At 53.1% G+C, this 23,993-nt stretch overlaps 1 protein-coding gene and 1 long non-coding RNA gene across 9 annotated transcripts in view; one reads left to right on the plus strand and one right to left on the minus strand.

Moving 5' to 3' along the window:
- The window catches only part of ACSF3 (acyl-CoA synthetase family member 3), a 113,340-nt gene that overhangs the window by 28,635 nt on the left and 60,712 nt on the right, over nt 1-23,993 (plus strand). The window lies entirely within an intron of this gene.
- On the minus strand, nt 2,451-14,211 carry LOC128334563 (uncharacterized). The gene is made up of 2 exons (XR_008311322.1): nt 13,352-14,211; nt 2,451-3,753 (listed from the first exon to the last, which is right to left on the minus strand). It is a non-coding gene; the product is annotated as an uncharacterized LOC128334563 (long non-coding RNA).

A 23,993-nucleotide genomic window follows, 5' to 3' on the forward strand; every position in this document is an offset into this window, starting at 1 on the left:
ATGAACAGAGGCTGTGAGGCCAAAGCTCAGGCCAAAGGCTTTGCATGCGGAAGGACCCATCTTTGGCCCATGGCCACGTCCCCAGTGAAAGTGGCAGAGATGGAAAAGACTCCTGCCTAAGACCTAGGTCAGCTACTCCCAAGCGGAGTATACAATTGGGACTAGAGAACCCTCTTATGCGGGTCCCTAGTTCAGTGGCAGTGCACCAGCACTGCATGCAAAAGATCCCAGGTTCAGTCCACTGACCGTCAAGAATATAACTGGGGAGTGGGATTTACTGAATCAGTTGCCTGCAATCCCTCCTTTTCTCTCCTCCTTTCCCCCATAAGCTGTTTCAATCCTGCATTCCCGTGTTCCCTCTGCCCCCGTGAAGTTCCCTGACGGGTCCAAGGCGCCTGCTGCTTCAGTTCACATGATGTCAAGAATATCCCATGCACCACCTTTTCGGAGCGCCCCATCAGGCCTGGAGCTTCAAATGGGCATTGCAAGATGTGGGGAGCAGTGCCGTGTCCCCACTGTAGCCTGACCACCCCCCTGCTTCCTTGAACTGCCTTGGACTCCGCAGGGGAAGGCTTAATGTCCTTTGTTTTTGCAGGAGACGGATAATGTCACCACAGCCTTTGTTTGCAGCATTAACTGTTTCTGACCTGGATTCCCTGCCGTGTACAGAGATGCCCGGTGCCCTCCCTTCCTCCTCCCCGCCCCACCGCCTGCTTTCCTTCCTCTTGCCTTCAAGTGCACTGTCTTGGCAGGCTGTATTGGCACCACCGTCGGCATGCACGCATGGATGCACCTCTTCTTGCCCTTGTCGAAGTGTGGGCCGTGGAGGAAGCAAGGCCTCCGGGCCAGGGGTCTGAAGGGGAGACCCACCACTGCAACAGATGGCCTCTCCTCGGAGATCCCAGCTGCTGAGCTTCCGTCTCCAGGATGTGATCGAGCCCCCGAGAAAGGTGTCTTGTTGGCTACACCTTTGCTTCGCAGCAGCTCCCCAGCTTAGCTGGCTTGAAATATTTTGAGATCCCGGATAGCCTCTGAGCCTGGTTCTCTGGGCGGTTTGCAGCACCCAGCGCTGAGGCTCCAGATGGTGCCAGAGAAAGAGTTAAGTCCTCTGTGATCAACACCGAGAAGCAAGTGGTAAACAATTTTTTTCCTCCCTCTGCTAAATTAATATGCAAATTCCAAGGCCCAGTCCCCCACCCCTCCTGCTTCCACTCTCTTCTCCTGCTTCAAAATTAGTGAGGGAGAAGGCTCGGGCTAATTACGCACTCAAACGAGCAGGCTTCGTTAATGTGGCACTAAGAGGAGGCTGAAGCTGATTGTGAGACGATGGGATTGAAATTCAAGCATACAGCCCCCCTGTGTGCATCTGGAGTCGCTCTTGCATGTCCCAGCACACGGACCCCGCCGGCAACGACCGCTGGGAAGCGGCGCCTCTCTGGGCGCGCATGCACACACCCACAGCCCTCTGGCCTGGGCCATCTCCAGGGAGCCCCAGGAAAGGCCTTGCCCTTGGCCCACTTGCCCTGCTGTGCAAAGTGGCACACCCGCCGGTGGGTGCCTCACCGGCCTCTCTAGAGGCAAATAAGTGGAAGCTGCCCAAGGGTGCAGATGTGAAGTCATTTGATTCCAAGCGGGAAGGGTGCCTGCTGGGGGTGTGTGTGTTGTGTGTGTGTGTGTGGGGGGGGAACTGATTGGCTTTATTTTCATGCACTGGGCAGTGGGGGGGGGGTCTGCATGTTTGTTGCTGTGTGGGGTGGCAGATCCTGCAAACCCTCGCATGCTTACACACACACACACACACACACACACACACACACACACACACACGCATTTCTGCCCTAGAACAAACTACAGAAAGGGGCTGTTGTTCGCGGCTGCCACTCCAATCCTTCTGAGAATCCTTTCTAAATGCTTGGTGTCTGGACTGAAGCGGGGGGGGGGGCAGCCACGAGAACCTTGTGGCAATGCCCTGCCAAGAATCCACCATCATTCTCGGTCCCCTCCTTGAAGGCAGCCCAGGCGAATGTGAGGAAGAGAGGGCTGGGCTGGGCGACACCTTGGTTGCAAGGCAAGAGCTCCCCAAAGCACCCGAGGAAACTCTGGAAGCAGCTAGAAGCACCGCGGATGCAAAACCATGACCAGATGTTCCTCCCGGGATGATGGTACTCCCCTCCCCGGCCCCCCCACCATGAGGCTGAAGGCTCAACTTGTGCTCCTGGATGACCTTGATATTTAGACTGGTGCAAAATATTGCAAAGCAAATGAGGAGGGCGGGGGGGAGAGAGAGAGCTGATGGTTGTGCCAGTCCCTGCTAGATATGGCATGGTTTCTCTACTTCCAACTGATACGCTCCCAAAGACAAAAGATATGAAAGACTGTAAACAGGGAAGTAGCTCTCCCATGTTCTCTGCTTCCTAATTTCAGTTATAATTAAAACATCCATACGGAAATCCTGCATGAGGTCTAATTTATGCTACAGGAACTCGTAGCTTGTGCTGGTAGGATATATGATTGGGAGGCTTTTACAATAATGCCTCTGATCAGGGTGCTTTATGGTTCTTTTCTGCACCATTAATTAATTATCAGCTGGATGACATATTCATGTTCATAGCATTTCAGATCTTTTTTTTAAAAAAAAATAACAATCCCCATTGCTTCTGGTTCAAAGGGTAGGCTCCCAACAACAACCCAGATGACCCCACACGTGGAAAGTAGAACTCTGTCAGATCACTGGCCCACAGAGGAATGGCAACAGATTTCCCGGTTGTTAGGAGAAGAGATCGGCATGGTGTGTTGTATAGCAAGTCTTTGGCTTGTTGCAAACCAGGTGGCACAACTCAAATCAGGCCTGGGATGGGATGGGCAGGGGCTGTATATACTGAAACATACTGTAGAGAAAACATAGGCAGCTGCCATATACTGAGTCAGACCCTTGGTCCATATAGCTCAGGATTGTCGACCCAGGCTGGCAGCGGCTTCTCCAAGGTGGCAGGCAGGAGTCCCTCTCAGCCCCATCTTGGAGATGCTGCCAGGGAGGGGACTGGGAACCTTCTGCGTGCAAGGAAGCGAACTCTCAGGATGTTCCTGGAATGCTGATTTTTAAAAACATAACATTCCATAATGCTTTGGGGAACTCTTGGCCACTTGTATGGCTGGATCAGGCCCTCCAGTGCCACTCAACCTCTTTGCTGTTCACCCTTTCAAGCAGCATAGAACTCCCTTGTTTGACGATCACCTCTTGCTCCCCAAGTTGTGGCTTGCTTGCTTCTTGCTAAAAAAACCACCTCCGTTCTCAAAAAGAGAATTCTGTCTATCCTTCCCAAGAGATTCACCAGAGGGGGTGGATTTTCTCTCACACCAAAGACTGCAGATGCCAATTGTTGGACCAGTTTGTAATGGTCCTGCCTCCGAAGTTGTCCTCTGTGTCTGAGTTTTCCTCAAAATTCCCTTGAAATCGGCAGACAGCCCTGATCAGCTCCAAGGACCAGCTGATACTGGATTCTGCGGGTCACACAGCAGCAGCTGCAGAGCCTTGTTAAGTCTCTTTCTTGCAAGTATTTACAAGCTCCTTGGATGGAAACGAGGGAAGGAGAGAAACAAGACAAGGGGGCCAGTATCTGTTAAGCCGTCAACATTCTGGAGCCGGGGAGCCTTTATTGGTCCCCACAAAGCAATTCTTCTCTTCCTAAGTCCGGAGTGGATCCAGTTCAATGATGAAGAAAAGACTTCTGGGGTCCAGCAATGGGACAGTACCTGCAGGGAATACCAGAAGCACAGCATTTAGACACGAGCATGTCCGACTGGGTCACACACACACAACACGAGCATTCCTCATCTGCATGCTGCAGTGAGTCACGGAGAGGGGAGCAGCCCCCAGGCACTGGACCCGCTTGGGGGGACCACCCCGATGGTGCCTTGATAAGGCTGCTGTCGGGGTCCAGGGCTCAGATTCAGAAGGAGGCGGTCCTGAGGAGCCCTGGGGTCCAGTGAGGTGGGTTATGGAGGTGCCCTGCACAGATCCTGACCCAGGGGTGGCCCATGGCATTGCAGCCCCGGAGGCGAGGGGTCAAACGCTGCCTTGCCCTTTCAGCACCAACCCTTGCAGGCTTCAAGAGTGGTGTGTGGCGGTTGCAGGGGGGGTGGCGGGGCCAGGAGCAAAGGTTGCGGGCAGCCTCCTCTTCTCTCCACATGCAAGCCTTGCAAGGCATGTGAGGAGAGGGGCTGCTTCCTTGCAGAGCGTGCAAGGCTCAGAGCACTCCCAAAGGCTGCTCCGGGGGTGATGCCGGAGAAGCATCTCGCTGCCCGGCTGCAGCCCTGGTAATCCCCCCGCTCCCCCCGCCCACCGAGGCAACCATCTCCCTTGGCTTCACCAAAGGGCCGCCTCCGGCCTGACCCTCTCGGCAGCCAACTGGCCAACCGCTGCGGTTCCAGCTGCCTATGGCTGGGTCTGCTCTCCCGGGAACTTCCTCCTGCCCCATTGTGGACAGGGCAAGAGAGCCCTTGGGGGGTTCACAGAACTCGGACCGCCCAGGGCTGCCCTGTGCTCCGTGCTGGTGCCCCAGCAGCTCTCTGCCCAGCTCCTCTTCCGGATAGACCTGAATGGCACAGCAGGGCTCATCCGTGTGTCCACAACAGCAGGGCTTGCCCAGGAGGAGGCCCTCTGTCCCTCCCTCCCTCCCTCCCTCCGCTGGTATTTCTCCCTCTGACTATGATGCATGGTGGAGCTAATTTGGCATCCTGCCATTAATTCCAGCACAGCTGCTGCTGCTGCCGCTGCCGCCGCCGCTGCCACCACCTCCCTCCTTCCCTCCCTCAAGGCATCTTGCTAATATGCGGCTTCGGAGCCTCTCAGCAAATTAACATCATTTGTTCTCCAGAACATGTTTTTACTTCTACATGACATGCATAGCTTATTACCACCCAGCTGACGTGGGGAGGCAGGCCGTTGGGGCACAGAGCCCAGGGCCTGGCCAGCCCATCCATCTCCCGGCCCCGGGCCCTGCCTCCGCCTGGCGGGTGGAGGGAGGACGATGCACACGGGACCCTCGGCCGCCCTCCGTTCATGGCGGCCGGTGGGTGTTTCTCAGCGCCTTTGGCAAGTCAGAACCGCAGCCATATTCCCTCTGCGCTGAGATCCTCGTGAGGTCCTGTCCTTGCAGAGCTGCTGGGAACTCGCAGGACAGCCTCAGAGGTCAGCGTTCAGGGATTCCTACTAAGGGCTCCCAATGGGATTTGCTGGGCTCAGCACGTTGAATGTGGGCTGCGGCTGGATAAGGCTCCCTTGCTCTCTTAGGACCGTTGAGAGCCCTCTCCAGTCACACTTACACACGCATCCTACCCTGAACATGTTTGCACAAGTGTAAGCCCTTTTAATAATGCTAGTATCCTTATTCTTATTTCTTGTTTACACAGTCAGACAGGTGTTATTGACTGGTTTGTTTTATCCAGACATCGAGTCCTTCCCAAGGACCTAGGATGGCTGGATTTTATGGTCAATGTTGTGATTATCATTATAGATATCGTCGCAAAATATAGGCTGTTCCCAGTAAAGTTGCTTTTCGTAATTGGCTGGTGGTGATTTCTGTGGCCCCTCTGGTGTTGAGGTGCTCTTCAAGGTGTTGTTGTTAATTGAATTTATATAACGCCCAGAATAAAAAATCTCTAGGCGGTGTACAGAATTAAAACATGGAAGATAGCACATTTAAAATTCATGGAAAGACAAAAATCATAATAGATAGAAACACATTAAAACACATCACAATTTAAAAAGTGATGACTCTGGCGTGGGCATGCATGTACGGACTGCAGCCTTTTCCTCGTGCACGGCCCCTCCCCTGGACCCAGGACAGGGGCGGGCTCTTCTGCACCCCCCTACCCAGCGTCTTCCCATCTGGGCCTCCCTTCACTTGGCCTAGGATGACCCCGGTCTGGCACAGGGCACGGAACTGCTGCCTGCAGTGCCATGTGGGAGGAAGCCAGCGGGTTGCCGTGATCCTTGCTGCGCTGGGTCCCTTGCCAGCCACACACTGGCAGGCCTGCTGCGATGCTAATTTCTCTTTCACGCGACCAGTGGGTTGAGCGGCCCCCCTCCCAGCAATGTGGCATATGTTTTGACTAGCCAGCCGTTTCGCAGAGCCAGCCAATTCCCCTGGGCCTGGCTCCATTTTGGATGAGTTCCTTCGTGAGGAGGTGCGTTCGAAATCACCCCTGCTGGCCAGCAGCTCTCGGGGTGGGGGGGGGATGAGGAGCAAACTGGAGAGCCACATTGGTCCACTGATGGTCTATGGGAGGAGAGCTGGTCTTGTGGTCGCGAGCATGAATCGTCCCCTTTGCTAAGCAGGGTCTGGCAGACTACATGTGTGAGCAGCACTGTCAGAGATTCCCCTCCACAGGGGATGGAGCCGCTCTGGGAAGAGCATCTAGGTTCCAAGTTCCCTCCCTGGCAGCATCTCCAAGACAGGGCTGAGAAGGATTCCTGCCTGCAACCTTGGAGGAGCCGCTGCCAGTCTGGGTAGACAATGCTGAGCTAGATAGGACCAATGCCCTGACTCAGTATATGGCAGCTTCCTATGTAATTCAACTTGCAGGGATCCCTGGCTGACTTGGATGGAGGTGGAAGGGGCAGGAATTCACCAATGGCAGCTCTGTGGAACAAACATTGATGCAAAAAAGGAAACCAACAGACAGAGGCGGGAAAGAGTGGGAAATGATGGAATGGGTGGCATGGACCCAGATTGTGATACCTGGCCCTCAGTACTTGTTGGGTTCCCCTGGACCTGCAAGACAGATTTACCAGTTTCCAGAGCCATTTCCTGATCTAAATCACACACACACACCCCGCACAAACACCAATAGCTGTTTTTGTAATTAAAAAATACAGGTACCTATTGCAAGCCAGCAGCAATACAGAACCTGGCTCTTTGAGAGAACCAAGTTCCCTCCCTGACTTCTCCAAGATAGGGCTGAGAGAGATTCCTGCCTGCAACCTTGGAGAAGCCGCTGCCAGTCTGTGAAGACAATACTGAGCTAGATGAACCTATGGTCTGACTCAGTATATGGCAGCTTCCTATGTTCCTATGTCCAGTTCTCTTACACTGTTTTGTTTCCTACTGGGCACTTGCATTTTTCTGACTGTTTTTGAAAGCTTGTAAAAGAATATTCTCCTGCATTATTATCATAGGAGGGAATATTTCAGATAAATATTCTACCCATTCTATTAAATGTATCGGCAAATATTATTTTACAAGTCTAGTTTTGTGACTTTTCTGATGGCATTTATCGTTTATGGCATTTCTTGGCTGTTTTATTGCAGTATTTCATTTTCTTGTTTTATTTTTGCTGGTTGTTTTGATGGGGTTTACTTGCTAGCCACTTTGGCTTGTCAAAGTCAAGAGAAAGAATGGGATCAATGCACAAGTTTTTAAAATACTGCTTAAATAATGAATTACCTGCATCCTGCATGGCTGGGTCCTTAATTAAGTTACAAGTAGGAGAGCTGGTCTTGTGGTAGCAAAGGTATCCCCTTTGCTAAGCAAGGTATGCCCTGGTTGCATATGAATGGGAGACTGGATGTGTGAGCACTATAAGATATTCCCCTCAGGAGGTGGAGCCACTCTGGGAAGAGCATCTAGGTTCCCAGTTCCCTCCCTAGTGGCATCTCCAAGATAGGGCTGAGAGAGACCCCTGCCTGCAACCTTGGAGAAGCCGCTGCCAGTCTGTGAAGACAATACTGAGCCAGATGGACCAATGGACTGACTCAGTATATGGCAGCTTCCTCTGCTCCTAAGAAGCCCTGCTAGCAAGACTTTGAGTCACAAAAGGGGATGAAACAGTGAGTTATGGAGGAGGAGGAGGAGGAGGAGGAGGAGGAGGAGGAGGAGGAGGAGGAGGAGGAGGAGGAAGACTCCCAACAGCAGCAAGGGGGCTGGGTGTTTCCAAGAGATTTCCACAAGACCTCTTGGTTGCTAGGACATTGCTGCCATTCTCTCTCTGCATGAAGCACCCAGGAAGGTCAGCTGTGGCACGAACAGCAAGCCCTGTCTCCCTCTCTTGCAACACTAGAACCAGGAGTCATCCCTCGAAACCAATGGCCAGGGAACTTAGGAAGTCCTTTCCCACCCAGCACATAATTAATCTGTGGGTTTTTTCTGCCACGGGATGCGGTGATGGTCACCAGCTTGAATGGCTTTAAGCAGGGCTTCGTCAACTTCATGGAGAACAAATTCATCCGTGGCTGCTCGTCGGCTCTAGGCTACCTCCAGGTTCAGAAGCAGGATGCCTCTGAACACCAGTGGCCAGGGAGCCATGGCAGGAGAAGGGGCGTGCCACCCTCACTTGCCTGCAGGATTGCCGGAGGCGTCTGGTGCTGGACCACTGTGTGAAACAGGATGCTGGACTAGATGGGCTGTCCTGATGTCTCTTCTAGCTTCCGGAAAGCAAAGAACTGAGCAAGGCGGCTCAGCAGAGCCAGTCCTGAAGCTGGCCATGGTGAAGCAACACCCTGCCTACTCTAGAATCCGTGGGCTAAAGACACTTGACCAAAGCAGCCGCCAGAGAAGAGCCGGGCGCCCCACCAGCTCGCCCTCAGACCGGCTTGCCTGCCTGTGCCTCTGTGCCACGGGGGGGGGGGGTGCTGGCAGGGCGCAGCTGGCCAACTTCTTCCCTAGAAGGAAGCCTGACCCAACTGGGGCCGGAGCGTGCCAAGGTCAGAAAGGGCAGAGCAGAAGGGGGCTCTCCACGCCACGCCACTGGGGAGGGGGGTCTGCACAGGCCCGGGCAGGGAAGCTCTGCTCTCTGGGGGCACCCGGGGAGCTGGCAAGCAGCGTGGCGGCGGCCGCGCGGCAGCTGGAGCCTGGGCCTTTATCGGAATGCAGGCTGCGCGCAGGGCTGGCTCCCGTGAGCTGGGAAGTTGCAGAAGGCTTTCATGTCAAAAGGCAGTGAGGCCCTATGAATATTTCATTAGCGAGGCAATGTGCGGCTCTGCAGAGAACATCTGGCCAGGGTCTCTGGAGACTGCCGGGCTTTATGCAGGAAGCAGGAACTGTGAAATATGGAAAGGGAAGGGAGAGGGGAGGTTAGAGGCGGGAGGGGGGAGGAGGAGACAGAGAGGGCCGAGGCGGCATAGCTTTGCACGCCGCCCCCCCATGCCCTTGCTTTCCCACAACACCACTGTCCGGGCACAATCCTGCGGGTGGGGGGCAGTTCTGAGGGCGAATTCCCCTGCTTGCATTTGCAGTGGCCACAGACCCGCGTATTTGCAGCGGCGGGAGGCCGAGGGAGGTTCCCGCAACCCTCGCGCCAGCTCCGTTTTCTGAATGTGACAAGATCCAGAAATGTGGCCACGCCTGACCGTGCAGAATCCCGGCATTGCACCCCAACCTCTTCTGTGGCAAGAGCTGAGAGGCGCACCTCTCTCAGAGGGCACGTTGCCTGGATGACTGGAACCCCTAAAAGGATTGCACACGCCCCGTCCTCCCCTGCTTGCCACCTCCCGGAAGTGTGCTCTGGTCGGCTGCTTGCACACTCGAGTTGGTCTGGCTTGGGGCAGGATAAGGTTGGGGCCCGGCTGGCCCTGGGCCCCCAAAGAGACAAGACCTCCGAGGAGGAGGAGGAGCTGGAGGGACAGGGCTCCCCCTGCTGGGAGAGGAGGCCTGTTATGGCAGCCGAGAAGGGACCCCAGGGGCCATCTACTCCAGCCCTCTGCCTTGAGATGGGGTCACCAAAATGTTTATCCGCTTCATACCCATTGAACTGGCATGGCTCCCCGCCTCCAAGAACTGTTTCCGGGGTGTGTGCAGCAAATTCACTGTTACAGACCCCTAGCCCCTCTCCGCCCTGAGGCTCTCAGGACCCCCTGGGCAGGCATAACGGTTAGACCTGGACAAGTCTGCAGTCTGGATCCATCCGGTATAACCTATTCTAGAGATCACCCCAAGCCAGTGCCTCTCCAGCGTTTGCTTGGGAACGCTCAAGGCTTGTGATGCCATAACTTTTCACAAGATCCAGGAACAGCAGGAGAACCCAGTTGCCATCAGCTCTCATCCATCCCTGCCTTCTGAGTTTACATATCCGTAGGATGTGGCCATAGCTCAGTGGCAGAACATCTGAGTTTAGGAAAAAGACGCCTGCGGGGAGACAGGAGAGAGGTCTATAAAACTATGCATGGTGTGGAGAAAGTGGACCGAGAGACATTCTTCTCCCTCTCACATCACACTAGAACCAGGGGTCATCCCATGAAATTGATTGCCAGGAAATTCAGGACCAACGAACGGAAGTACTTTTTCACACTACGCATAATCAGCTTGTGGACTTCTCTGCCACAAGATGTGGAGACAGCCAACAACCTGGATGGCTTTAGGAGGGGCTTGGATAACTTCGTGGAGGAGAGGTCTATCAATGGCTACTAGACGGAGGGCTGTGGGCCACCTCCAGCCTCAAAGGCAGGATGCCTCTGAGTACCAGTTGCAGGGGAGTAACAGCAGGAGGGAGGGCATACCCTGAACCTCTGCCTGTAGGCTCCCAGTGGCATCTGGTGCGCCGCTATGTGAAACAGGATGCTGGACTAGATGGGCCTCCTTGGGCCTGATCCAACAGGGCTGTTCTTAGCTTCTTATCTGCTTTGCATGCAGGAGGTCCCCAGTTCAGCCCCTGGCAGCATCTCCAGGTAGGGCTGGGAGAAGACTCCAGCCTGAAACCTTGGAGAGCCGCTGCCAGCCTGTGTAAGCAATACTGAGCTAGCTGGGCTAATGATCTGACTCAGCATAAGGCAGCTTCCCATATTCTTCTTAGGGGATGAGGCTGCAGCCCAGTGGTTAGAGCATCTGTTTTGCATGCAGAAGGCCCCAGGTTCAATCCCTGGCAGTATTTCCAGGCAGGGCTGGGAAAGGCTCATGCGGGAAACCTTGGAGAAGCTGCTGCCAGTCTGTGTAGACAATATTGAGCTAGACGGACCAAGGGTCTGACCTGGTAGAAGGCAATTTCCTCTGCTCCTATATGCTCTTTGAGTTTGGTTGCATGTGTTTGTTGTGCATTTATTTAGAATACTTGTATCCCACGAACTTTCAGACCTCCAGCGGATCTGTTCTAAGGCCAAGATCCAGCTAATTGGGCACAGCGCTTCCCACCTGCCATTAGGCGCCTTGCTAATGTCTTTTGCTCATCCTTTCTAGGGGAGGGGGGATCTTTCCTTCCTTATCTCATCGCAATGTCTCAGGCTGTTTTTCTTGCCTACTGCATGGAACGTATCGTTTTGCACAGGGCCAGTGCATAGGACGGTGTGCATCCATCACTGAGGAATGTCAGTGTTGTTTGTATAACAAACATGTTGGAAACGGGAGTGCTCCCATGAAGGCACATCGGTGTGGGGAAACCCACAAGCCTTCTCTCAGGAAAGCAAGAGCGCCAAGTGGCACAGCGGGGGGTGCTGGCTGCAGAGGGCTCAGAGGCGTCTCCTTCTCTCCAGAGTTAAGCTGGCACTGGGGGCAGCGATTAGTTGGGAAGCAATTCTGCTCCTGGGTGCTTCTCAGTTTGATATGCAGCCGAGATATTTGTCACACTTTGGCTATTTAAAATCTACGCAACGGAGCCCGAGCCCAAGGAGGACACTGCAGGGATCCAAAGACACGAGGGAGAAATGCTCAGGCGGCCCAGGCATGCTCTGCAACTCCCGCTAGTCCGTCCCGGAGCCACTCGGGAGCCGGAGGCCCTGCCCTATGCCCAGGCTTTGCCTACTGCCGCGTCTTCCTCTCGCTGCTCTCCAGCCTGACACACAGTGGGATGCAACTTGGTCAGAGAGGGAACAGGGGCGAGGTGGGGCGGGGGGAGATACCCCTGTGAGCTGGGTTCTCCTCACCAATCTCAACCTGGACCGGGAAGCTGAAAGGGCCCATTTCTCCGCTGTAATACAGACATTCTCGGGTAGTCGCCCACTGTCCTGACCTGCAACAAGTCAAAGGAATGGAAATACTGCTTCAGCACCGGGCCAGTCCAGGGTGACCCATTAAACAGACATGGCTCACAGTGGGTGGCGCTCAGGGGAGACCCCCCCCCGCCCGCACATACACCTAGTCAACTGTCTCCAGGATCCCCATCCAAACCCAGCCACATTGGGGAGCTTTGGCTCGGGGAAGTCTCTGATTCCACCGGGGAGCAGCGTTCGTAATGGCTCCAAGCCCAGGATGGTACTTGCCCCAAACGCAGTTGACATATCGCACACTGAACCGCCTCCCCTCGCCTCATGGAAGGGCCGCCCTGGCCTGAGAGAAGGGGTTTTTATTATTTCAGTCGGTTGCAAGCCACCCGTTGAAACATGGGGTATTGTGGGCGGGGGGGACGTGTGGATTAAAGAGAAGGGGGTCAGGACATTCTGGAGCAAGCCCTTGCAACTCAAAACTGCTTGTGAATTTCACATTCCTCATCTCCTAACTGCAATTCCTGTCAGCATTCCATGTTGTTGGGTTCCGGAATTTCAGATAAAGCAGGCGCTGGGTTTGGGCCAATGGACATTTCCATCATCAGCCAGGTGTGATTTGGGGAGTGGGGGGTGGTGGAATCAAATGAAATTGAACATTTTTTTAAAAAATGACATTTTATCCCGTTTTTGCATGTGGGCAGGACTGCATTTCAGCTCAAGGCAGGAGACAGAGCCATGCCTTGTGGGTGGCGCTGCTGAGACTGCACGCATTTGCACCTCCGAGCGCATGCCGAGGTTTTTGCCCCAATGCACCCAGAGGCATATTGTCCTCCTCACGGCCAGCCCCCACCCTCCACAGGGCAGGCCAAACCAATCCAGTGCGCTGCTGGAAAATGGATGGCTCCGGTTGCCACCGCCGGGCTGGTGTCTGGAGCAAGATCAACATGCTGGGTCTGGGGCAGCAGCCTCAAACCCCGTCCTTTCTCCTCATGCTCAGCCTGGGCAAAACAGCTGTGAGGCATGCCGAGAGCTGCTAACTCTTGCCAAGACCCAAGCCAAATGGCCCCCTGGGACCCGGTCCTCTGCCTCAGTTGTGAGGTTGTGACAAAGCTTTCCAATGCCTGGAAGGTGGTGGGCATTAAACACCAAGACCTGGACATGCAATAGGGCATCCTTAGGCATGGGCACAGACAGAGGCAGGCAGCAGCACAGACCCACACATGCCGCCTGGCGCCACTTCTGTGGGACCAGCAGCACACCCCAACCAAGACTCCAGGCTGCTCGAGAGACCCGATGATGCCCATGCACAAAGGCACGCTGGTGTGGCACGGCACATTCGCGCACTGCAGGCAGGCAGAGAGCCATGCATGCTGCACACAGATGGACACAGAAACACAGACACGCAAATGGTCTTTCCCCCCTAAAAACGAAGGCAAATACCTGATCGCTGCTCCGACGCGCCGTCTGCTACCTGCCATGCTTTTCCGGCTTCCCTGCCTCTTTCTTTCTCTCTTTCCCATCTCTCTCCTTTTCCCCCTCTTTCGCCTGGGCTGCCGCCGCGTCTCGGCAGCCCATCCTCCATGGCACCTCTGCCAACTCAGCTGCCACCTGCTTCGCAGTGGGCTGCCAGCAGCTCCTCAGCCTCGTATGTTCCTTTTGGCCCCATGCTGCCTTCTGGCATCCTGGCAGGCATGCCGATCTGTCGATGGCATGGGTCCATTTCCCCTCCTCTGTGATCCAGCCTCTCCGGCATCTTCCTTTGGTTGCCACCGGAGCCGCCTGCCGTGCCAGCTTTAGCTCTTCGAGAAATTGGCAGGGAAGAAGCCCGGGCACGGAGATCCTCACAGCAGCAGCTGATCGTAGCCACCTCTTTTTGGAGCAGGAAGAAAACCGAGCCCAGCCACACAAGCCACCCTTCTGTTTGGAGCCGGGGATAGGGACGGAGGGCTGGGGTGAGTTTGGCAGCCGTGTTCCAGGAGGAAGGAAGCCAGCTCCGCTTTCCCCGGCTCATGCCAAAAAAAGAAAAAAAAGTGGTGGAGTGAGAAGGAAAAATTAACGTGGATACATTCTACATCCCAGTTTTCCAACAGGAAGGGTGCCGCCTTGATCCAGCAAATCCTTCTCCCCTGTCCTTCTCTCAGCATGGAGGTCACCAGAGACCTGCTGCATCTCCCAGGCTTCTGAGTGAATGCATGCCCCTTTGCTTTCTTTTCCACCCTTCTCTCGCCATGTGGAAAGAAGGAGGGAAAAATGTGAGCACGGCAGCCTGATCCCTGGCTACTTCCATAAACAAACCTCTGTCCTCCTGATGCATTGCAACAGGATCTGCCCGAGACACGCCCCTTACCCATCATCCTTCTCTGCATTAGGTTTGCAGAGACCTTGGTGAATGGAGAAGGGTTGCACAGAGGAGAAACTTTGCGTTGAAGGTCTTGGGTGGCCATCCCCAGAGCCGTTGGTCCTCCTGAGAGGTTGGATGCAACCTAATCAGCCCAAATATTCTTCGCTCATCTCTCCTCTGGTAGTCTGAAGAACAACCACATTGACATAATTTCCCCAAAGAGCAGACAGAACTTGTTTGTTTATTTATTTGATTTGATTTGATTTATATAACGCCCCCCCAAAATGGCTCAGTACTATCTGCCTTTGTTGACAAAATACTTTCTTTCCATAGGGGCCGAAGCTGCCATTAATCATGACCCTGGAGTCCCATTGAGTAGGGGATGGGGCAGGGATTCGGGGAGAGAAATCAGACTGGGAGGCAGCACCAACCGAGGCATCAGATGAACCCATGCTATAGGGGCCCCCGCACTGGAGGAACCAAAAGAACCCCAATCAGTACCTCTGCCAAGACCCAAGGACATGGCTTTTACAATGTGCTCTGATTCTGAGAACTCTTCCATGGCCTCCTGACCATAATAGAAGCCCCTTCAGTGCCGTCGGAGGAGGTGCTTGCAAAATTAGGCAAGGCCCCTTTAAAGATCAAAGGTTGCCTTTTAGAACAGGCGGGGACAAGGTACCTTGCCTGAGCAGCAGGCTACAAAACTTTTTTTGTATTTGCTGAGAAATGCTGCTGGAGCACCTGCCCCTTTTGTTGCCCTATCCAGCTCTGAATCATCCTGATTAGCTTTGACTGTGGAGCTGACCTGTTGCCCTGGGAGCTGTCCAAGGTCTGGGACATCCCCGGTCCTGGTCTCAGTGCCTGGAGCAGGATGGCTTGAGAAGCTTGATTATGTATGTATGCATGTATGTATTTATTTATTCTATTGCACTCTTCCTGCAAGGAGCCCAGAGCGGTTATGGTCAACATGGTTATGGTGATCCATGGCTCCTCTTTGCTTTGCATGCTGCAAAAGGGTCTGGTGGTGAAAGATTGCCTTACTTAGCTCTGTCCAAGGTTCTGGCCTTGACCCTTGGAGCTGTCCATGGTCTGGGCACTTGTGGAGGCCCTGTAAAGGTAAACTGTGCCGTGGAGTCGGTGTCGACTCCTGGCGCCCACAGAGCCTTGTGGTTGTCTTGGGTAGAATACAGGAGGGTTTGACCATTGCCTTCTCCCACACAGTTTGAGATGATGCCTTTCAGCATCTTCCTATATCGCTGCTGCCCGATAAAAGGTGTTTCCCATAGCCTGGGAAACAGACCAGTGGGGATTCGAACCAGCAACCTCTGGCTTGATAATCAAGCCATTTCCCCACTGTGCCATGACCAAGCCTATAACTGTAAGAGAGCACTTTCCAGACGGGTGGCAAAAACAATAAAAGACACCTTTAAAACACTCTGCTGCTGGCAGAAGCTTTTGTGGACTGCAGCTTGTAGACCCGATGCATGAAGTGTTTATCCTTCATTGTCAGGAATATAGATGGGGACAGCGGAGAGAAAGAGAAAACTTGTTAAGAGCGAAGCCAGCTATGGAATGCAAGAGGTCCAGTTTGTGACCGTTCTGTGTACACAGGAGAAGTGCAGTGCTCATTCACAGCAGTCGTTTTTGGTGATACGTTTGTTTGTTTGTTCCATTCAGACTCGCTTTCCTTTCATCGTGGCATTCAGGGGGGTTGCCAGGTGCTCACCCATCTAGGCACCTGGACAGCCGAACTTCCGCAAGGTGGCTGTATCCTGGGTCCCCCGTCCTGACCCTGGGACCAGTAAAACTCTCTCTTCCTAGTCTTGCTAGGGTAGTTAACCCCCGGACACATTTCCCTCCCCAGAGGCCACACCCAGAACCTCCTTGCCCATCCTGGCCTCTGGCATCTTTTGTGTGGCTGCTGCTGAGGCCACAGGCACTGCCAAATGCCGCCAACTAATTTCCTCCAGCAAGAAACTAATTTCCATCAATCGTCATTTGATGCAGTTATGATAATGGGGCCACTTTGCTCTTATTCCCCCCTCGGAGTGATGTGGCAGCCACTTCAAGCAAGCACTTTACCGCAAGGTTCTCTGTTCCCCTGGGAACCCCTGCTGTCAGTCCCATCTCTCCGGCCTCCAGGTGGGGACTGCCATTAAGAAGAGGGCAGGGAGGAGGCTGACGCCAGGGCAACCTGGCTCAGGTCAATGAGGCTAGGAAGGGGCACCCCCGGCTTCCTGGTGTGGCCGGACCCCCGGCTGCACTTCAGAGCCTCGTCCTGTGCAAGACGGATCCACAAGTAGGGCACTGGTTTTGCACACCGCAGCTGGCTATTGAGCCCTCTTATTTTGGCTAGGACCATGGAACATCGGAGCATAGGCAGCTGCCGTATACCGAGTCAGACCCTTGGTCCATCTAGCTCAGTACTGTCTACACAGACTGGCAGTGGCTTCTCCGAGGCTGCCGGCAGGACTATCTCTCAGCCCTGTCTTGGAGGTGCTGCTGCCAGGGAGGGAACTTGGGACCTTCTGCATGCAAGTAGGCAGGTTCTCTTCCCAGAGCGGCTCCATCCTCTGAAGGGGATATCTTACGGTGCTCACACTTCTAGTCTCCCATTCAAATGCAACCAGGGTAGACCCTGCTTAGCTAAGGGGGCAGGTCATGCTTGCTACTGCAAGACCAGCTCTCCTCTCCAAAGAAGAACAATGTTCCTTGATACTAGGAGCATAGGCAGCCGCCCTATACTGAGTCAGACCATTGGTCTATCTAGCTCAGTATTGTCTTCACAGACCGGCAGAGGCTTCTCCGTATATGGCATCTTCCTATGTTCCGATCTACTGATTGTTCTCTGGAGAATTTGCAGTAGACTTGCAAGGGTTCCTGACTCCCGATGGCTTAACCCTGGAAACAGACTGGAAGTTAACAGAGGGCCTTGACAAAGAAAATCCACAGCAGCAGCAGCAGCAGCAGCGGTTGGCACAGGCTGCACCCCGCCCCAAGCCTTCCGGCCTGGCCTTTCCAAATGCACCTGCCAGTCATCCCAGCCTCCCGTTAGCTGAAGCATTTAAGCAAGCGGGCGAGTTCTGATCTCCTCTGCAAAGCTGACAGGCATCCTGCTCATCCTTCCCAGGCTTCAAAGAGGAAGCCATTTCCCTTTGTTCTCCCCTTGGCAGGGATCTCATTGTTCCTGCTTCAGCTAATAATTAGAGATGAACTTGGAGGATCCCAGGGAGCCAGGCGGCAGCCTTCAGATTTAACTAATTCAGACCCTCTAAACGGAGCAATGAAGTCCTCTCTGGTTTGTCAAGCTTGCCAGCCAAGTTCCCAGAAGGGGCATCTCTGCCTCTTTTCTGCAGCAGCAACCCTGCCCTCACAAGTCCTCCTTGGATGGGTTCTCTCTAGGCTGGTTCATCCTGCTCTGATTCTTGTGCATTTTGCTCTTCTTTCTAGTCTGCAACACTTAACAATTATCCTTGCTGAATTTCATTTTACAGCTCTCCGTCTCCCCAGCCCTGCAGTTGATTCATTTTGCATGTTTAGCTTTTCCTCCCAGGTTAGACGCTTTTTAATAATCTCTGATAAAGCAGCAAACGATACAGTTCTCAATTTCACAGATGATGTTAAGCCAGGGATAATTTTAAAGTCTGTGCTTAGTTATTGACTTGTGTACCCCCTCCCAGCACTGTCCATTTCTAGAGAGAGGGGTGCCAGGACTGTGCCTTCAGACCTGCAAGCGATGGCTCTGCTCCCAGAAGGGAAGGGAGCTGGTCTTGTGGTAACAAGCATGACTTGTCCTCTTAGCTAAGCAGGGTCTGCCCTGGTATGCATTTGAATGGGAGACTAGAAGTGTGAGCAATATAAGATCTCCCCCTCAGGGGATGGGGCCACTCTGGGAAGAGCAGAAGGTTCCCAGTCCCCTCCCTGGCAGCATCTCCAAGTAGGGCTGAGAGAGACTCCTGCCTGTAACCTTGGAGAAGCCGCTGCCAGTCTGTGAAGACAATCCTGAGCTAGATGGACCTATGGTCTGACTCAGTATATGGCAGGTTCCTATGTTCCTATGATAGGAGCTAGCTTGGATTTCCCAGGGCTCAGAGAAGGCCAGAAATCATTTTCCTGTTGTGTTAAAGGCATAGCTACTGTTGCAGGTTTAGAAGTTGGAACCTCCATCCGCTAAGGGGAATATCTTCCAGCAAAATTGCTCATGTGAGTTCACCCATTCAAATTCAAACCAAGGCAGGACTTGCTTAGCAAAGGGGGCAAGTCATATCTCATGACCACAAAACCAGCTTTCCTCCCCTGAGGAGATATATTTTGCTTGGATATATTTTATCCATATAAACATGTATACCCCACTCCTCCTCCCAAGGGATTTCAAAGCAGCTTTCAATATTAGTCTTAAAACAACAGCAAATTAAAAAGAATAATGAGCAGCAAACATAAAACCAAACGCCTTGCCAGTGGCTCTTCCATCTGACCACTTGCAGGCATGACCCCACAGGGTCCTAACATTCAGGCCTGCTCCTGCCGCCTCCACAGGAGTCCCCATGATCATCTCTTGCTCCCCAAGAACAAAGAGGGCTGTGAATCCAGAGAGAAGCCACCATTAGAATGTGGGGTGCTCTCCTGGTGACATAAGGCCTCTCTTTATCGGGTTCTGCTCCTGAGAATGCATCCTGACATGTGCTTCCAGGATCAGGGTCTCCAATGATGTACCAGGAAGGGTGGGCCTGCGGTAAGAAGCCTCCTTTGCTGCCTGACGGTTGCTGGAGCACCGTCTGTTTTGCAGTCTTGTGGGCAGTGCCCTGATCTTTCAGCCCCTGTCCAGGACCCTTGCTCCAGTTCTAGCCTTTCTTCCCGACCGGACAGCTCCCGCTTCTCCCTTGCAAACCTGTGACTGCAAGTCTACCACCTCCTATATAGGTAGGAATGAGATACCGATTCAGGTATGACTTTAGGAAGACAGACGCGATGGGGAGACCCAGGGCTCTCTTTCTGAAAACCAGATCCTAGAAGGCAGATGCTGAATTCTGGGCTCCCCTCCCCTCCATCTGCTTTCCCAGCCAGGCCAATACATGGGTCTCCATTCCCCACAGGGCACCAGACAGACTAGCTCCTTGGCACAGTTAGAAATAACATTCTCTGATTAATTGGATAAAAACTATCCTCCATCTGTCTCTGAGGAGCTGACCTCTGCGGTTGTTCAGAGTGGGGACAGAGCTCAGTGCTTTATTAAAGGGACAGATTGTATCTGCTGGCCAATTGCTAGTTGGCCGCCAGACACCCAGACAATTGCACCGCCTGCAAAAATCTATCTGCTGCCTGTGTGCACCTGTTGAATGACCCCGGTCCATCTGGAGTCTCCCACGTCCGCCCAGATGGGGCCGCTCCCGTCTTTCTCACCCTCACCCCAGGCAGCCTAGAAAGGACAGAGCAAAATGACGTCTAGGATGACTGGAGATGTGCAGACGAGAAAGGACTCCCCGCATTTCTCCAAAAAGAAAGGGGGTGCCCTTAAGACCTCCCCAAGTGCCCTGAGCTGTCTTCGTAGATCTGTTTATGGCTTGCCAGATGGCCCGAGGAGGAAGAGGCAAGTTATTTGTTTGGGGACCACACCTTACTATAAGTGATTGTCCGACACATCAGAGCTGCTGAGAAAATTATTAAGAGATAGGGACCCCCCCCCTATATAGATAGATAGAGATAGAGATAGATAGATATGAGGGGCTTTCCCTCAGAAAGAGGATTGGAGCCAATGGAGAGACCTGCCCTTAATCAGCCCAGGAGTGAGCCTTACTTTTGAAGCATTTGATTCCTGCCTTGTGAGTTCTGTTTGGTTTTGCATGAATGCCTGCATGCCTGCATACAATCACAGGTCTCCTCCCCGTTCTGTCTCCCCAGGGGTGCTTTTACACCCGCACTGAGCTCTGCTTTCCCCCCTGCTCTCTTTCTCTCTTTCCCCTACATTAAGCAGCTCCTTGATTAATTATAGATGGAGGCAGAAGCTCTTATTGCATTGGAGTTTGCTTGTGACTGTGTCCCTATTTATTTATTTTTCCAAGTCCTTGCGAATGTGGCATGAAAGCAGCTGCTTTACAGCAGACCCTTAAATACACACGGAGGTCGAGGGGGCCACCTTAGCATCTCTTAGTCTGGAGTCGGGAAAAGGAGCTGCTGCTGGGTTGGATGGAGCCCTGTCACCAGCCCAGCAGAACCCTCTGGATTTGAGGGCACCTATGAGTTGCAAACCGCAGGGAGGCCTCCCACTAAAGGGGCTTCTCCGGAACCGCAGGAGGCCAATGAGCTGCTCCACAGCCACTCTCCTCTTCACTGTTTGGCCAGCAAAGCTGCCCATTTGGACGAAGGTTGCAGGTGAGCCAGGAAGGGGGAGCGGAGGAGACTCAGGCCTGCTTAGAAGCTGGGCCCAGGCACCCTGCCTGGCCTCTCTAACCCCCAGCGGTCGAGCCGGGGTGTCACGACTCACCAGCTGCACAGGCTCAGAGGAGCTTCCTCCTGTCTCCCAGCGTTGAGTCTTGCCCCTGGAAACAGAAGGGCTGAACCCCACAGATGGACCCACCTTGGTCTGATCCAGCAAGGCTCCTCTGATGTTCTTGTGCTCTTAGGCAAAGTTTCTTGGCACACACCATATTCCGCATTTCTCCTGACAAAAAGCAAGAGAATTCAGCCCAGTGGAGCCATCAGTTCCCCATGTAGTCATCGCCCGTGCCCTCTGGCCATTTGTGCCGGAGGAAATGCCTGGTTTTAGGTGGGGTGGAGTGGATCTCTTTCAGGCCCGGGAGCAGAGCCACGGCAGGGCACAAAACGCCACTGGTTAATATTCCACACCAAGCCATGCAGAAGGGGAGCTCAGCGCTTCTGCATCTCCCACTGGCAAAGGCGGCTTCTGATTGAAATGTTTTGTCTCCCACTTGACAAATGCATTATTGCCAGTTCACAGGTTTCTTCCTCTTCAAGGCCTCTGGGGTAATTTTACCTTTGTGTGTGTGTGTGTGTGTGGGGGCTGCAGATGCACAGCATGGTGCTGACTGTGTAAGGAGCCTGCAAGGAACTTGCTAGAGTTTCCGTATCACTTTGCAAACCTTAATAGGACCCTGACAGGAAAGGAGCCTTATCAGTCACCCAGGCAGAGCATGTCCAAAAGCAAAGAAGGGAACATAGCAATGTCAGAACAAGCTGCCTTATACCATCTAACTCAGTCTTGTCTGCCCTGACTGGCAGCAGCTCTCCAGGGTTTCAGACAGAAAAGGGTCTCTCCCAGCCCTACCTGGAGATGCTGCCAGGAATTGAGCTTGGTGCCTTCTGCATGCAAGCAGATGCTCTACCACTGTGCAATGGCCTCATCTCCAAATAGGGAAATTGCCAAGTCAGACCTTTGGTTTATCTAGCTCAGTATTGCCCCCATTGACTGGTAGTAGACCTCCAGGGTTTCAGGCTGGAGTGTTTCCTGGGAGCTTTTCACACGGGGCTTTTAAAGCCCTTTGACTCGCATCTCCTCCAGAATGGAGGGGGTGCGTTCACATATCGGCTAGATTAACCCCCAAGTCCCTGCAAGTTATCGGGGAGCAGTTCACACACAATTCAGGTTTTTCACTGCACGTTAGAGTGTAGCCTGATTTATATCCGGGGTATGTTTCCCAGACTACGGGAAACACCTGTATTGGGCAGCAGCGATATAGGAAGATGCTGAAAGGCACCATCATCTCATACTGTGCAGGAGGAAGGCAATGGTAAACCCCTCCTGTATTCTACCAAAGACAACCACAGGACTCTGTAGTCACCAGGAGCCAACACCGACTCGACAGCACGCTTTACCTTTAAAAATTCCCACTATTTGTGTTGGTTTTGGGGGGACAACTTCAAGTTTGCTGTAAAGCCTCCCCATGAACTCACAGTAAAGCCTGCTGTGTGTAAAGGTCCCTGGAGATGCTGCCCGGGATTGAACCTGGGACCTTCTGCATGCTAACAAGATGCCCCTGAGCTACAGCCCCATCCTCATGCTAACTAACAACTGAAGAACAGCAGACATCTGTCAATGTCATCAGTAAGCCTCCAAGAGCAGAAAAGGAGGATGCATGCTCCTCTTTCAGCTGGGAAACATTGTGGGGGGGCATGTTTAGAAAGTCTGAGTGGAACATTTTTCTCAAGGACGGGGCCTTGTCCGTGTTAGCACCAAAACTATGGAACTCCTTTCCTGGGGAATCTGGCAGGCTCCTTCTCTTCCTGCCTTTAAGCAAACTCTGAAAACTCTTTGAGCATCGGATCTATGACTCCCTTTGCTAATTTAATTGTTTGTTTTCTGGCTGTTTTTGCTGCTTTTCTCGTTGGACATTGGTTTTAATGACTGCTTTGGTATTTGTATGCCACTTTGAGTGCATTTGTCATGGGAAAGTGGGATACAAAATGGACTAAATAAACAATTGCAGTTGCAGACTTCAGGGGAATTTGGCTGGAAGAGCCGTTAGCGAGCACAATCCCGAGCAAGTCAGATCAAATTCAACAGTAGAGAGAGAAACGGAGCCCTTCAAACCCACCATTGAACTCCCATTCAAAGAAGCAGAGTTGGTCGGTCTGAGCATCCCTGAAGTGCAGAGATGCACTGGGCATCAAGCTTCGGGAGATGTCACTGAACATTGCTGCCCTCTGCTGGATGGCAGGGTTGTCCTTTGACATGCTTAGCCGTCTGTGCAGGCAGGTATCCAGGTGAGGCTGCCAATTGATGTGGCACCTTATTATTTTTTCCATTATTATTCAAAGCCGTTCTCCAGAGGATCATAAAGTCTACTTTTATTTAATTTTATTTTTATTTCCTGAGCCAGTCTTTGCCTCAGGCAAGTGGCACTCTTACCCCTGGACTTTGGGGGCGAAGTCCAGGGCCTCCACACCCCCAGGGGCTCCCCAAATTCTCTTTAGTCTGTCCTGACTCCTGGGAGGTGTGATCACTGCTGGCCCTCGCTGCGCTGGGTAGCCGGGTGTGATTTAGAGGCAGTGAGGTTTGGAGAAAGAAATGTGTGGGATGGGAATATGTTAAAGGCTTTGGGGGGGGGCTCCAAAGGCTTTTAGGTGATGATGCTTAATTTGCGGGAGGGGGGATAAGCATCCAGCTGCTGAGGGGCTCCAAAGGCCTTTAGGTCCAGGCTCCAAAATTATCTAGGTGCACCTCTGACCTCAAATCAAGGAACTCCTCATTTCAACTGATTTCTAAACAAGCGAGGGCTTTCACAAGAGCGAGTTCTGCCAGACACTTTAGTGTTGTTTTTTCTTGCTTGCATTTGAGTTGCAAAAGGCGGCTTTTATTTCTTCTTACATTGTCGAGTCAGTATTAGGACAGAGTCACCAACTCTGACGGAAGCGATTCCTGGAGATTCCGTCCCCACCCCATAATCTCCCCATTATTTTTCACCATTTCGGGCTACTAAAATCACCAGCAGCAAGAAATTATCTGGATCTCCAAAATCCAGCAATGTAGGGTCCTTCTGTCAGATCCTGAGGCGCTCTATCGGATGCAATTTCAGCCTAGGATTGTGCTGAAATTACCTGCCATGGAGCTGAGAGGGTTTGGGTCTCCCAGTGACCTCTGGAGGTCAGGATCCTTAGGCTGCAGCTGACCTGATATAGCAGCCACATCTGTGTCCAGTTGTTCCATTGTACGGCCGGATACCTGTATTCAGTGCAGCACTTGGGATGGCCCAAGCTATGGTGGTGCCTGGGGTGAAGCACAAAATG

Source organism: Hemicordylus capensis, chromosome 9, assembly GCF_027244095.1.
Source record: "Hemicordylus capensis ecotype Gifberg chromosome 9, rHemCap1.1.pri, whole genome shotgun sequence".
In the NCBI taxonomy this organism is placed as follows: domain Eukaryota; kingdom Metazoa; phylum Chordata; class Lepidosauria; order Squamata; family Cordylidae; genus Hemicordylus; species Hemicordylus capensis.